The sequence below is a fragment of the Rhinolophus sinicus genome, chromosome 16 (genome assembly GCF_057876585.1).
Source record: "Rhinolophus sinicus isolate RSI-liver-muscle chromosome 16, RSI-T2T, whole genome shotgun sequence".
In the NCBI taxonomy this organism is placed as follows: Eukaryota; Metazoa; Chordata; class Mammalia; order Chiroptera; family Rhinolophidae; genus Rhinolophus; species Rhinolophus sinicus.
Genome location: NC_142516.1, coordinates 4,233,724 through 4,250,009, shown reverse-complemented (window position 1 = coordinate 4,250,009; position 16,286 = coordinate 4,233,724). Strand labels below are relative to the sequence as shown.

Below are 16,286 nucleotides of genomic sequence, written 5' to 3'. Positions count from 1 at the left end.
GCTCTCCACCATCTCCCCACCCTCCTAGTCCCTCTGCCCGACTAGACCTTAAGCTGAACTCTCCTTCCGGGAGGCTTACTGTCAAAGTACTTCCCCGCTCATTGTCCTGTAGACAGAAGCAGCCAGCTATGGTGTGTGGTGGGGAGGGAAGAAGCAGGGTGGGGCCAGAAGGTCCAGGGTCTCCACCAACCTTGATATAACTCTCACCACAGGACTTGGGACTTTTTGAGCCAAAAGGGTAGGGTCGCTGGTTTACCCACATGTTCCCCTCCCAACCCCCAGAGGAAAAGGATCTTGAAACTGTCGAGAATACGTAAAACTAGCTGTATACCATGTAAAACGAAGCCACAGTTCTATTTGCTCGGTGGCTGTAAAAATCGCAAGTTTTTCATATAGAACAAATCTGAAACACTGTGTGCCCTGGGAGAGGTTGGGGGGGACCCCAGAGCCCAGGCTCTGGGCGGGGTTCACTCTGCTGGTCCTCAGAAGGTGCCCTGGGTCTAGACAGGAAGCATGCTGTGCGGTCTGAGCACCGGCTTCCGGCTTCTGGTCACATTTGCATCCCACTCGGTCACTGAGCAGCTTTGTCACCACTTTCTGCAAGCTCACCACCTCTGAGCCTCACCTTCCTCATCGCTGAAATGGGATATCAACTACCCTAAGAGGACGCTTGACGGGCTTAAATGAGGTAACTGACATGTGGCACGGAGTAGGCACTCAACAGTTACTGGGTGGAAGGAAGCCTGGCATGTGTTTGCTCTGGCATGTGATTATATGATGCCTTATAATACATATGCTTTGCTTACTGACCTTCTGAAGGCACATTCTTCGAAAACAAATATAAAGCATCACTGTAAGCTCTGTAACCGAACCGCAGGGAACATGTCTTATTTGTGTGGGTGCCATGCATGGTGCCACTCAGGGCCTGGGACATGGCAGGTGTGCTGGTGTCAGGCGACGTGAGGCATTTCGTACTCGACGTGCTCCCGTGCTCTGACCAGTCACGTGTAGGTTTGGTGGGATTGCTGTAACCAAGTACTGCAAACCAGGTGGGAGCCTTAAACAACAGGTGTTTATTGCCTCAGTTCTGAGGCCAGAAGTTCAAGATCAAGGTGTCAGCAGGGTTGGTTCCTCCCGAGGGCCCTAGGAAAAGGATCTGTTCCAGGCCTCTCTCCTTGGCTTACAGATGGCCGTCTTCTCCCTGTGTCTTCACATCATCTCCCCTCTGTGCATGTCTCTGGGTCCAAGTTTCCCCTTTTCGTAAGGACGTCATGTTGGACTAGGGCCACCCTAATGAGACCTCACTGTAACTCTGTTACCTCTATAAAGACCTGTCTCCAAATAAGGTTACATACTGAGGTACTTGGGGTTACCGTTTCCCCGAAAATAAGACCTAGCCAGACAATCAGCTCTAATGCGTCTTTTGGAGCAAAAATTAATATAAGACCTGGTCATATTTTACTATAAGACCCGGTCTTATATAATATAATGTATAACATAAGACTGGGTCTTATATTAGTTTTTGCTCCAAAAGACGCATTAGAGCTGATAGTCCGGCTAGGGCTTATTTTTGGGGAAACACGGTAGGACTCCGACATGGATTTTTGGGGGCTACACTTCAGTCTGGAACAGGTCACTCTCACCTCAGGGATGGGACTGTGAGGAGGGCTGTGGGAACCCCCGGCCTCGTCCAGGCTGCTGGTGGGCAGAGAGCAACCCCTGGGACTCAGGAAGCAGCAGCTCTTGGGGACAAGAATGGGGCCAGCTGGTACCTGGTGGAGATGCTGGGAGACAGGAGCCTCCAACAGGGCCCGGTGGTGCCAGGCGGTGCCAGCCAGGGAGGCAGCCCCAGCTGGCTGGGCCGGAGAAGGCTTCCTGCAAAGTCTCGGCCCTTGGAAACATTGACTAATAAGGTTTTCTTCACTTTCTAAGTTGAATGAGTCAGTAGCTTCATATAGGATCCCATCTGTCTGCTCCATCCCTGCCAGTCGGATTCTAGGCCCTTGGCCAATTCAAAAACCCAAAGTAGCTTAGTGTGGATCTGCTTGACGACCAGTTTTGTTGAGTGTTCTGTTTTTCCCTCGGTGGCAGAGAGGCCTCTTGCCTGCCCTTGTGGGTCCCAGCTCCAGAATGAATCAAGAATCCTGCAGCCAAGGAGCCTGGACGCTGTTTGAATGAGTGTCAGGAGGCAGAAAGTGACCAGGAGACGAGTATCGGCTAAATATCAGAAAGGCATGTTTTCACCAAGTTGTTCGAGGTTGGCATGGAGGCTCCCACAGCGCTTTGGGCCTGTTGCAGTTTTAGCACATGGCCCATCGTGATGTCAGCTTTTCTTGCTCTGGACATCTCCCCTACAGGGCTCCAGGCCCCCTGAAGACAGGGCTTGACATCTGTCATTAATAATGATGGATGGTGATCAAGTGCCCAGGGAGGGAGGCAGCACATCCCTGGAACTGGTCACCTGTGGGTTTTCAGTCTCTTGCGGGGGAGTGGGGAGGCTCTGGGAAGGCATCCACACCCCAGCTGGTGGGACTGCACAAGTCCCTGGGATCCCTGAGGCCAGGCAAACTGCTGCACGGCTATGAGTGGGGGGTGGGTTTGGGGAGGCACGCTTGCTGCTGGGTTGTACCCTGCCTTCTCCGTGGGAGGCTGTGTGTATGAAGATGCGACGCTCATGAGGACAGGCGCCACCCAGAGGCCAGACTTCAGCAAAGAGCAAGCAGATTCCTTTAGGGGGAGGAGTTGCCACAGTGCCCAGGAGCTTTGCTCAGACAGAGCTTTACAGCAATAAGGAGACAGCAAGGGGCCTGTCCCAGGCCGCAGCTGCACAGGGAACTACCAAGAAGGGGCCCCTGGTAGCAGAAACACCAGCTGTCAACAAAGGAAGTGGGCAGAGGGCCACAGGAAGTGGCGGTCACTTCTATCAGGGGAAAGCCCTAGCAGAACAATCAGTTAATCAATGAGCTCATCCTGCCGCCCCTCCCCCACCCCAAACCTCCGGTGACACCATTGCTTCCGACCCTCCCCATGCTCTATGACAGCCCGGCCGCCTGGTCCCGGGGCCTGTCTCCTGTCCCACAGGCCCCTGTCCCCCTGGCTGCCTGCAGCCACTCAGGCCGGTGACTCCCTGAATCCTCCATCACCACAGGTCCTTCTGCCCCACGGCTCTCCCCTCCCCTCCCCCAGCTGCTGACCCATCTCTTGATTCCAGACATGATGTCTCCTGCCTTCCCTGACCTCAGGGCAACCCGGGGCCCTTCACCCTGCACTCTCACCACTTTCCATCAGAGCGTGACTCCCAGTTTAAAATGGCACCCTAATTACTGGGACTGTTTGTCTCGTGACCGGAGATGGGCCTGACTGCCAGGGTCCCTGGAGCTGGACTATACTCTCGCGGTCACCGTTTTATCCCCAGGGGCCAGCACAAGGCTAGGCTCACAGGCGCTCTCACAAACCCTTTCTCAAAGGAGAGCGACTCCAAACCGTTCCGGACGCTGCCATAGCAAAGGCCAAGGCGACTTGAGTGGCCAGAATTCCTGACAAGAGAATTCAATGCTTTAGAGAGAGTTTCTAGACCCAGCCAGGGGTTCAACTTTCCATTCTGCCACTAACTGGCTTAGCAGTGGCCTTGAATAAGTCACACAACCTCTCTGTCATCTGTTCCTTGTAGAGGCCAGTGGGGGGAGTCAATGAGATGACGCAGGGCAAGGAGCCCTCTGCACAGAGCCTGGCACAGGGTGGGCTCGGTGGGCAGCAGCGCCCAGCGACCCTACAGGCCTGGACACCCGATCACTCTTGCCCAGCAGCTCTCCTGGCTGCTCTAAAGCCGTCTGACGCGGCAGCTGCCGCGAGCTGCGGGAGGGGGCTGTGGAGACCCGGATGGCATCGGGCTGCAGGAAGAGTTGGTGGCAGTGGCTCCACTCCGGCCCTAAGACTCTGCGAGCAGCTGCCGTCACTACCCACTGGCCACTCCCGGTCCTAAGGCCAGCAGAGCCTTCAGGAAGGACACGGGGCATTGTGCTCCTCGCAGGACATCAAGCCCTTCCTGGGCACAGCTGCCCACGCCTGCCCACGCCTGCCAGGAGCTCTTCCTGGGGAGCCCGGGGCTCCCCCAAAGCTGCTCTTCTCCCCTCACCATACGCGGTGACGTGTCCAGCGGGGACATTAACCAGCAGCACGTCTCGAGCGGCTCACGTGACTGCTGCAGACTCAGTCTCCTCACCTGTACATTGGAGGCAATAATCCGCGCGGTGCAGGAGACGGCCCTCCAAGGGCCTGGCACAAAACAGGGTGTTCAGCGTCTCAGGTCCCTTCTTCCTGCCCACAGATTCCCTGCACTGGGAGCCTTTCCCGGGGGGTTTCTGGCCCCGTCACCTGCCTTCTAGAAGCAGAAGACTTCTCTCTAATCTTAGGAAAGGATCCCTATCCCCTTCCTGCTGCAGGGAAGTCACGCAAAGGGTTCACCCCAGCAGGAGGAAGTATGGCTACAAGAGAAGCCAGCAGCCAAAAGAATTGGGCCCCAATGGTGACAGTTGAGGACTGGCATTTGTGGCAGGAGGTTTTCAGGCCGAGGCTGCTCTGCCCATGAGTTCATGGCTTCTGGTGAAGACAGATGGTGCGAGGAAGGAGAGTGAGGAGGAGCCAGTGTCCCCAAAGGTAAGGCGCTCAGGCCCCGTTTCTCCACTCCTTGGCTGTGTGACCATGGACGAGCCTCTCAACCTCTCTGAGTTTTGTCCTCTGGGAGGTGTGGTGAGGACCCGTGAGAATTCCTATCCCATGGGGCTGTGCTTAGGGTTATGGGCCTCCTGGGAAGCCAGTAACCTGGGCCCTGTGCTCGGTCACCGCTGCTCTCGTCCTTATTTTCAGTACCAGGGCTGGCAGTGTGTCTCTCCAACAACATGGCCGAGGGAACACGGCTTGAGGCTCCTACCAGTCTGATTTTTTTGAGGACACACCTGATATTTGAACCTTGGACTGGCTCCCAGAGAGAGTGGGGGCCCGGCGAGGCCAATCCCAGAACCTGTTTCTCCAAAAGCCAAGCTACCCCTCCCAGGGCTGCCCCTGCAGTCCTGTGACTGAGGGTCTGGCCAGTGAGAATGTGAGTCCAGGCGACCAAAGCATCAGGGAATGGAGGTGGGTGGGGGAAGCTCTGATACCCAGCATCTTGGAAGGGGAGGAATTTTCCAGGATCTGCCTGCAGGAGCAGTGACCTGGCCAGCCTGCTAGTCCGTGCGGGAGCTCCTGGCCCTGACCCAGAGGCAGCTGCCAAGCGCTCTTGGGCACAGGCATCGGGAAGTCATCAGCTGCAGATGTCTCCTGCACTTTCAGACCAGGAACGGTGCAGGGGGCATCCGGCCGACACCCAGCAGGAGGGAGCCCGCCACTGCCCACAGGTGGAGGGAGGGCTGAGTGGGACCTGGCCTGGAGGGAGCACCATGAGGGCAGAGCTGGGGGAGCAAGTGTCTCGGTCCCCATTGCCCGTGCCCACAGACCAGCGAGATGAGGATGAAAAGCAACAGGGATGGGGGTTGGAGGAAGGAGAGACCTCGCCTTGGCCAATAATAAGCATGAGTGAGGGAGGTGGCCTGGCCCTGTTCCCATTTTATGATCACAGCTCGGGAGGCACAGAGGCCTGGATGTGGCCCGGGGCCACGCAGCAGTGGTGGCAGCGGGCTCTCAAGTGCTCCCTGCACACCAGGGGAGGGGGGGGCCTTTGAAGCCTGGTGGACGACCAGTCCCTCTCCTGCACTCACCCCCATTTTACAGACCAGAAAACAGAGGCCAGTGAGTTCAATGACTGTCTCGAGGGATCATGGCTAATCGGGCCGATCTGGGGCTGGGAACCAGGTTCCTTTGCCCGGACTGGGGATGGCAGACATTTCACTGGCCAGCTCCCAACAGTCGGTCTGGCTGCCTGGAGCCCTGAGCGAAGAGGATTCAGAAGCCAAGCTTGTGCTTTGTGGGAAAGGGCACTGGGATCGATTAGCAATGTCTGCCAGGGGTGTGGGCAAGGGAGCTGCAGCCTGCCTGCCTCGTTTCCATGATGGATTGCACTCACTGGCCTGGAGGCGACAGACACCTTCCTGCCCTGGCAGTTGAGAAGTCACTTTAATTTCCCTGGGGCTGTACAGGCCCACTGGTCCTAGAGCTGCAGTCTCTAGGACTTCACAGGGACCTATGGCACAGTGACAGCCTCTGGGAAGCTGAGCAGTGGGCCTATCGGTCATTAGCGGTGATGCCCTGGGTGCTCAAAGCTTTCTGTACTTCGGGTTTTAGCCTGAACTGCAGCAGGGAGGATGCTGGGGTTTTTAATCGACCTTTCCAGAGAACAGCTTTTGGAGCTGGTCCGTATTATCCTGGAAGAAGTCCCCTGGGATCTGAACACGAGGAGGGCCATTCGGAATCTACTGCATCATTTTCATAAGCGCCAAGTGAAATGCAGCTGCCTTTGGCTCCCGAACCACACCCTCGGGCTGCTTCTGTATCTCAAGGCCTCGATAATAAATTTTCCTCTATGAAGCCTGCGGAGGTGCTCCTCACCGACCCGCTGTGGGTGTCGGGAGGCCGCCCAGGTCCTTGAATAGCGAGTGTGGATTTCATGTGTGTTGGAGACTGAAAGGAACGCGTGAGTGAACACATCGCTCGCTGCACCTGGTCAGCTGTGCTGATCCGGCTGGTTAAAAGCAAGTTCATCTCAGACACCAGTTTTCTACCTTAGTTGGCGTTACCTCGCAGGTCCGAGGAAAGGCGAGTTCACAGTCCTCATCCAGACTGGTGATATCTAGAAGTGGAAAGAGTAAGAAAGACAATAATGACATTAAGTGACAGTAAGTGCAAGGCGCCATGTGCTGGGGCTGACCTTGTGCAAGCTCTGTGCTAAGTGATGCCAGTTAATTTCTGCACAAGCCCATCAATGGGTGCTATAAGTCTCATGCTGCAGGTGAGGGATGGAGGTCCAGAGAGGGTACATAAGTTGCCTGAGGTCACACAGCCAGTGAGAGGCAGAGCTGGGATGAGCACCTCTGACTTCTAAAGCCTCTGCTTCTGACCCATATTTGGGGGTGGTGGGGAAGGAAGGAGGGCTGCCCTGGCTTTGGTTGCAGCCCCGGGTCAGGAAGGAAGCTAGAGGCAGGGTCAGGGTCTTACCAATTCCTTCCCTTGGTCCCTCTTGGACTCCTGGTCTTGGACGTGGCCCCTGAGCCAGCACTGGGTCTCAGGAGGTTTCAGACTTTCAGAATTGCCAGAACGTTATAATGCGGCAGATGACGGGGGCACAGTGATCCATTGGCAGCATGGTACTGACTGGCTTGTTGGCACGATTCTGCACTGCAGTTGGGAACAAATACATTCTCCTGGAGGCCTCATGGGGAAGGGTGAAGGTGACTCAGAGGTTGCCAGTCAGAGGTCACAATGTCAAATCAAGAAGATGGGGCCTGGTGGGCGATGGTAACCACAGCCATGCCCATCTCCCCACAACGCCAATTTCTGTTTACTTCTAAGTGTAACACACAGGAGCTGCCTTTCTTCACCGTGTTGTGGGGACCGGCTCCTGTTTCTGGAATCTCTGTTCCATAGGCCTGTTTGTCTAACCTTGTGTCCAACCCACACCATCCTTATTGCTATGGCTTCATAATCGGTCTGATATCTGGAAGTGTTCGTCCTCCAGCTGTTCCCTTTGTTTTCAAGGTCTTCTGGGCCCTTTGCCTTTCCGTAGAAATTGTATATCAGCTTGTCAATTTTCACCACAAAGAAACCTGCTGGGATTTTGATTGGGATTGCACTGAGTTTGGATATTAATTGGGGGAAATACGTATTTACAGTATTGCAGTTTTCCATTTCATGAACGTGTTATATTCCTCTACAGGCAGGCCACGGAGATAACTATAGGTTCGGATCCAGACCACAACAAAGCGGGTATCGCAATTAATTGAGTCACACGAATATTTTGAATTCCCAGTGCTTATAAAAGGTATGTTTACCCTGTCCTGTAGTCTATTAAATGTGCGATAGCATTTTATCTAAAGAAACAATGTACTACCTGAATTAAAAACCACCTTACTGCTAAAAAACGCTCACCATCATGAGCCTTGACAAAGATCCCTGATCACAGATCACCGTAACAAATATAATAATAACGGAAAAGTTTTAAACACTGTGAGAGTAAAATACCAACATGGGACACAGACACGAAGTGGGCAAGTGCTGTTGCAAAATGGGCGGTGACAGACTTGCTGGACGCAGGGCTGCCACAGGCCTGCAACTTGTAAAACACGCAAAGCACAGTGAAGGAGGTCTGCCTGTGCTTGTTTAGACCCCGCCCGCCCCTCAGTAACATGCTGTGGTTTTCAGGGTGGAGGTCTTGCGTGTCCTCACTAGACTTCTCCCTGCTTCCAAATCCACGGCTAACTCACAGGAATAGCACGACGACCGTCCCAGCCCTACCCAGCCGGGTAAGCATGCAGCTAGCTGTTCCGCCCCTCAGTGGGCCTGTGGAGCGGGGCCCACGGGGCCAAGTAGTAGGCATTGTTGTTTTAACTCTTGGACTTTTCAAATCCTGGACGTTGGTGTGTGTGTGTGCAGAAGAGTTACCGCAGCCGGCCTGAGACAACTGGCCTCTGAAAGGCTTGCTGCAAGGTGGGCCTTGGATTGGCATTGGAACTCGGATTTGGGGGAGCTCCCACCATTCCCTAAAGGATAAGTAAAGCTCGCTGTGCCAAAACCGTTGGCAGACCGCATGGTTTATGCCGAACACCTGCTTTCCGTTGGGGAGTCTGGGTTTTTGGCACGTGCTAGGCAGGGGCGCCTATATGACCAGCCTCCAATAAACACCTGGGCACTGGTGCCCATGAAACTCCCCGGGTGGATGACACTTCACATGTGTTGTCACAGCACGTTTTGGGAGTTAAGCGCGTCCTATGTGAAGCTCGCGTCTGGCTTCCTCTGGATTTTGTCCTGGCCACTTTTCCCCTTGCCGATTTTGCTTTGTGTCCTTTCGCTGTAATAAACGATATGCTGAGTCCTGTCAGCCTTTCTAGTGAGTCACCGATCCTGGGGGTGGTCTTGGGGACCAACATAGAACGGGGCTTCATGCTCCCAAGGCAGGGCTGTTTCCAGGAGTGTGTAACGGTGTGTGTGTCGGGGGTGGGATGGGGAAAGAAGGAAGGTACGTGTCAGTTTCTGATGGGAGAATGTAATGTGTGAAAATAAGTGGGTACAGCGCAGTCGGTACCACACAGCGCCATTTTATTTCCTAAGTAGGAGATGTCTCTTGACCTTAAAATGGAAGGAAATCCTGACGCCTGCTATGACATGGATGAACCCTGAGGACACTGCTGAGTGAAATAAGCCAGACACAGAAGGGCAAACACCACATGATCCCACTTATGTGGGCTCCCTAGAGTGGTCAAGTTCATATGACAGGAAGTAGAATGGAGGGTGCCGGGGGCTGGGGAGCGGGCTGGGAAGTTCATGTTTAATGGAGACAGAGTTTCAGTTTGGAAAGATGAGAAAGTTCTGGATGGACGGTGGTGGTGGCTGCACAAGTGTGAATGGATATAATGCCCCTGAACTGTGCATCTAAAAATGGTTCGAATGGTAAATTGTGTTATGCAGATTTTACCACAGTAAACACATAACACAATAAAATAGGGTGTCTGTTCAGTCAGCACAGTCCTGGGAAGGCCAGATCAACTCACTCTCTCACGGCCATACCTCTGGATGGAGGGACTGATGGATGGTTTTCTTTCTGCTTTTCTATTTTCCACGTCTTTTTTGGCATGAGATCTATATTACTTTTTTTAATGTTAAAAAATTTTAAGTACAGAAAAGCACAAAGAAAACAAACATTTATATGTATTATTTGCGCAATTTGAAATACCATGAGGGGGAGAAAAATCAATATCCTCCAACCAAATAGAAATACTGGGAAAACAAGGACAATCTAATTGTTTTTGCAAAAACGCCTCAAGCCAGACTCTAGTAGGAACGTCCTCTGTAGAGAATCTGGCGGTGGCCTCTGAAGAAGCCATTTCTGGCCAGGCAGCGGCCACTTGGGTCATGATTGGGAAGACTGCATGGATTCCCGGCCACCCCGACCCCGAGGAGGAATCCCTGGGAGGCCCGGGGCTCTCCTGATAAAGTCCAAGGTGGTTTGGAGGGCGCTGGGCTTGGGAACCCATCACCAGACTCCGTGAGACTGAAAGGCTTTTTCCACCTGCTGGTGGGTCTGTTCCTGTTTAGTTTGGATTCTGGTTTGTGCATCCAGTCCCGGCGTGAAGTAGCTCCTGAGATCCTGCCTGTGGCCACACCCCAACAAGTGGGGCAGCCCCCCCAGGGTGCCAAGTGGAAACTACAGTGAGATTCGCTAGAAGAATCACCTCCAACAGTGACAGCCAACAGCCGACATGCTCGCCTGTAGGGGGAAGCGCCTTTTCGGAATAGCCTGTTAACACTGTGCTTCTACAGGGGCAGGGCGTGGCCCAGGCAGGCTGAGCGAGCTGCCCAAGGTCAGCCAGCTGGTCGTGTGTGCAGGACTGTGGCCTGAGGGGCCCCTCAGGGGTGCAGCCCCTACGCTGCAGGCCATCTGGAAGAACGCTCAGCCTGATGGGAGGGGACAATGGGGCATACACCCCATCGTCCTTATCTCTGAGAGGGCAGACCGTGGACAGGTGCTCAGCACCCCAGCCCCCCGTTAGCATCTCCTGGAGGTGGCAGCAGTGGGGGACAGAAGAGGAACAAGCCCCCAACTCCCACACCCAGTTCCCCAAACCCTTCTCTGCAGACCAGCTTGGTCTGCACTGGGGAAACGTCCTGCTCGGAATTCACAGCTGCCCGGGGGCTCATGAATTATGGATGGTGCCAGATCAATCCGTCAGCACCCGGTCAGGGACGAATCAAAGGTCCCAGTGGCCAGTCCACAGCCCTTTCTGGGTACAGATACCAGGCCATGGGGCCGCGCTGGGAGCCCGTGGCCGGGAGCGGGCAGAGCCCCGTGGGAACTCTGCTCCCTGCCCTCCCCAGATGCCCGTCTCTGTTTCTCTGCCAGGCGCAGATTTGACACGTGTCTTTAAAGGCAGGGGAGGGGGAAACAACAAAAAGCACTGGCCTGTGTGTTTTGAGCACCTTCCAAGATGCTCTTCGTGAATAATTGATGCCAGCACCGTGTTTGTCATGAGAAGGACACCTTGGGTTGGGTCTGTTTCGGCCACAACATCACAAGCTTCCTGTGGAGCTGACGAGATGGTCTTCCCTGCCCAGGCCCCCATCCCGGTCCAGGCAAGTGGGCCACGGGGGACAGCGGCCTGGCCTCTGAACAAGGAGGCCCCAACAGCTGGACGAGTGGAGGAGGCCAGGGCAGGAGAGGGCAAAGCCCAGGGCAGTGGTGGTGGGGGGTGGCCGCTGGGCACCACTGCCCCTGGGAGAGGCTGGAAGGCTGGGGCATGGACCCGGAGGGCGCTCAGGAGTGTCCTATGGCTGCCATGACAAATGACCACAACTGCATGGCTTATGGCAACAGGTCGATTCACAGTATCAGAGACCAGAGCTGGTCCTTGCGGAGGCTCTGAGGGTAGGTCTGCTCCGTGCCCCTCTCCTGGCTCCTGGTGGCCACCAGCACTCCCAGGATGCATCGCTTCAGTCTGTGTCTGTCTTCACACGGCCGTCTCCCCTTTGTGTCCCTGTACCTGGTCTCTCCTCTTTTTATAAGGACACCTGTCACTGGATTTAGGCCCTACCCTCCTTCAAGAAGACCTTGTGGTCCTTCTTTACTATGTCTGCAAAGATTCTTATTCCAAATAAGGCTGACTCTGAGATTCCGGGTGGACACATCTTTCAGGGGCCACCACTTAACCCCCTTCAGCAGGAGACACAGCAGCGCGAGGTACAGTAGGGACAGGACTGCCCGGGTCTGACGGCTATCATGACCTCCTCCTCTCAGGGCACAGCTGGGCCCTTGGACTCTCTCATAGGACACCGGAAGAGCACCACTGGTGGCTCACGTGGCTCGCTGCGGCAGCCCACGGTCCCCACGTTCCAACTGCTCTGGGTTGGACGGGATGTTCCTGTTTAGCAGATGAGGAAAGTAAAACTCAGAGGAAGTGACCTTCCCAGGGTCCCACACGAGGGAGTGGCCAGCTGGGTCCAGATCAGCATCTGGGTCACTGGGTGACTCAGAGACCACCTTCTTCCATGCCAGGCTGCCCAGCTGTGCTCTGGCCCCTCGGCGCTCCATCCCTCTGGGGGGCACTGTCTGCGAGGCCACTTTCAGCTGCTTCACCTCCCTGGCTACAGTGTGGATTTCACTATGGGAGGAACCAGGTCTAAATCTGTACCCTTATCACCCCAGTGCCTGGCAAGACCCTCGTGCTCACCAAATGTGGGCTGAATCACTTTCCTGGCACACAGCTGCTTCTCCAAATAGCCTTGTGCTCCTTTAGAACAGGGGTCTTCTGAGCATGTGCGTAGCCCCCACTCCTCCTCTGGGGCCCTGCACACAAGAGGGGCTGCCGCTGCTAAGAGTGCCATCTCCCATGAATTCCTTACGGTCCTGTGGTTGAGACGCATGTGACAGTCTCCCCTCCTGATCAGGCAGGGGTATTGGGTTCTAAGCAACAGAAAGCAACTCGGGCGACGATCAGGAAGAATAAAAAAGAATTTGTGGGAGGAAATGGGGGCTCACAGAATCAAAAGCAATGGTGAACATCTCACCCCCACTAGGATGGCAATTATTTAAAAAAAAAACACTAGTAAGTGTTGGTGAGGATGTGGAGAAATTGGAACCCTTGTGCATTGCCGATGGGAATGTAAATTGGTCCAGCTGTTGTGGAAAACAATATGGTGGTTCCTCAAAAAATTAAACACAATTCCCATATGACCCAGCAATTCCACTCCTGGGAACACACCCAAAACAACTGAAAGCAGGGACTCAAACAGACATTTATATACCCATGTCCACAGCAGCGTCATTCATAATGGCCAAAAGGCAGAAGCAACCCACGTGTCCACTGACAGATGATGGATAAACAAACTGTGGTCCATCTACACCATGGAATGTTATTCAGCCCTAAAGAGGAAGCAAATCCTGACTCTTGCTATCTCATGGATGGACCATGAGAACATTACGCTGAGTGAAATAAGCCAGACACAATAGGGCAAATATTGTGTAATCCCACTTATATGAGGTCCCTAGAGTAGACAAATCCATGGAGACAGAAAGTAGAACAGTGGGTGCCATGGGCTGGGGTGCTGATGGGGAGTGTTTAGTGGGGACAGAGTTTCAGTTTGGGAAAATGAAGAGTTTTGTGGATGGACAGTGGGGATGGCTGCACAGCGTGTAAATATACCTAACGCCCCTGAACTATACACTTAAAGATGGTTATAATGGTAAATCGTATGTTATGCATATTTTGCCACAATAACAAAATTAAATTGAGAAACAGACAAACAAAAAAGCTAAAGTGAAGAAGCTGGTGGTGGAAGGGGGTGGTGGGAGGCAGCTGCAGGGGCCCTGGGCCAGGAGAGGGGGTGCCTCCAATGACAGCCCCAAGACGGCATAAATGTGTCTGTGCCTGGGAGGGCCCCAAAGCAACCTCAGGTGCTGCCTGCAAAGAAGGTGGGATGGATGCTGGCGAGCAGGCATGACTGGGACCTCCATGTCCTCCACGTGACCCCTGGCCTCCACCAACCACTGCGGCCTCTGTTGCAGGGTCCTCGTCCCCTTTGGAGCTACCTTCAGGCGTGTGGGGGCCTCTGTAGCACGTCTGGGCCAGCCGGGAGCTGCAGGTGACCAAGGAAAGCTCACTAGGTCCTTCCCAGCCACACCATGCTGCTCGGTTTCCTCTGACGGGGTTACCCAGGGTGGCAGGTGATCTCCTTCCAGAACACCAAACGTGAACCTTGGCAGAAACCTTCCTGCTCCCAGCTCCCTCCCGCCCTACCCAATGCAGCATGTCTCTGGGCCAAAGTCTGGACAGGGGCCCTAGGGAAATGCGTGCTCACCTCCTCTGCCCCTCCCCGACTACTTGGAACTTCCTCTGGTTTACGTGGGCAGGAAGGGCTGAGTTCACCATCACGAGAACATGCAGGAATGGATTAGCAATGTCTGCTATGGACACAGCAATGGGAGGGAGCTCTGTGTGCTACTCATTTGCTACCTGAGGTGTATCTGACTTCTGGCTCAGAGACATGTCTGGCCACGTCTAGCAAACTTGTTGGGTGGCACTGAAGACACCCTGAGTTCTTCCCAGAAGTTGTCGTCTGGGAAGAGGACGTTGGATGACTTCCCTGACCCAGCAACAAATCTCAGTGGCCCCAGGCAGAGATACCATTCTGGATTGCACGGTTACTTGAGTTTACTGCAGGCCTGATTCCTCAAAGATTCATACCATGTCCAGGGGACAGAGGGGATATAAGTGACACTGAAAGAAAGTTTCATTAGGAGCTTTCCAAGATCCCCAAGGGTTTGGACAAGATTCTGCTGGGATCTCTAACAGAACAGAACAAAAGGGCGGAGGGGAATCCTGCTCAGAACCTGGGGGGTAGACAACTCGGAAAGTGCCGCCGAGAAGCTCACCCTGATGATGTTTCTCCACCAGGTTCTAAGACTCTCCCTTTGGTTGGGAAGACAACAGTCATTAATTTCTACTTGCTTCTTTTGATGGCTGCTCCGAGGAAGTCAGTTTCAGCATTCCAGCCCCTCCCAGGGAGGCCTCAGCAATGCTGGCTTCCAGACATGGCGCTTGCTCCTGCCAGCAAAGCCATCCATCATCGCGTGCGGACGGCTTGCTTCCTAAAGGCCGCATTATGAGGAGATGCCAATGAGGGTATTTGCATCTGCCGTGCTGTGTCAGGGCCGCCACGCAGAGGCACTGCTGAATCTGGACTTTCCTTCCACACCCCCACCTGCTTCTCGTTCCCTCTGCATCGATTGCAAATTGAGTCCGTCTTGTGAAACCAATCGCCGGTGGCTTGGTCGGCATTTTTTTCCTTTTAATTATCTGTATCAGGTTTAATTAAACCAAGGTGTGCCTGACCCTGTCAAATTATATCAAAACAGGCCTCCCTGCTGCATGAGGAAAAACATCAGCATAAATTATTGATTAATCTTCATTCAAACTAATCTATCAATGACTTTCTCTGGCTGGGTGGACCTGGGGAGGCCTTAGGTACTTCAATGCGAACAGCACTGGGAAGCTTCGTTTCAAAGAGATCCGAGACTCATTCAATAGCAGTCAGTCGCGTCGGCAGCCAGTGGGGGGCTGCCCATGAAATCCTGAAGTTCAACCATTCACTTTGGCTCCAGTTCAGCAGTGCCTATGATGGGTCCCATCTAGTTAGTGAGCTCCATCTGGTCCCTGCTATGGGAGGGGGCGGGGGGGTGCACAGCTCAGTGGGGGGCAGGGGAGGTGACAAAGACAGACACATACGCGAATACATGACATGCAGATATAATTTGCCAAGTGCCATGGCAGAGATACTATGCAGTAATATTGATAATCATACAGAAACCTATGGAATCATATGGAGGGAGGTCTAATGTTTTAACTGAGTTGGAGAAGACATCAGGAAGAGCTTCATGCTGATAAATTTGAAAGTTAACTGAGACAGGCAAATATTTTTAAAACACAAGTTATCAGAACTGTCACAAGAAAAAACAGTTATCTATTAAAGAAACTGAATCAAAAATTAAAACTATCTGACAAAATAATTTCCAGATGGCTTCACTGGTGAATTCTACTAACCATTTAACGAAAAAATAGCCCCAAACTTACACAAAATCTCCAAGAGAATACAGAAGGAAGGGACACCTCCCCAGTTATTTAATGAGGCTAGCATAACCTTAATACTAAATCTTGACACGGACATTACAGTGAAGGAATATTATGGATTAATTGTTCTCATGAAAATAGATACAAAAATACTTAACACAATATTAGCAAACCAAAGAAAACAATATCACAACTAAGTGGGATTTATTTCAGGAATGCAAGGTTGGCTTGACATTCAAAAATCAATCATAACATAACAAAGGGGGAAAAAATATGATCAACTTCATGGATGCGGAAAAATTATTTGCTGGAATTCAATACCATCCATGAAAAAGAGCTTCTAGAAAACCAGAACTAGAAGGGAACATCCTTAACTCAATAAAAGATAGATACTAAAAACCTACAGCACACGTCTACTTAATGGTAGATTACAGGAAACTTCCCTTCCCCAAGCCTGAGACTGGAAGTGAAACCAGGTTTCACACTATCGTCACTTTTCTTCTAACACTGTCCTGGTACCAC

General features: G+C 53.1%; 1 long non-coding RNA gene across 1 annotated transcript in view; it reads right to left on the bottom strand.

Moving 5' to 3' along the window:
- LOC148754938 (uncharacterized) overlaps positions 1–6,782 on the bottom strand; it is a 33,440-nt gene extending 26,658 nt beyond the window's left edge. Inside the window, exon 1 of the long non-coding RNA XR_016019428.1 lies at positions 6,714–6,782. This is a non-coding gene — a long non-coding RNA (uncharacterized LOC148754938). The remainder of the gene's footprint in view (positions 1–6,713) is intronic.
- Positions 6,783–16,286: the final 9,504 nt, after the last annotated feature.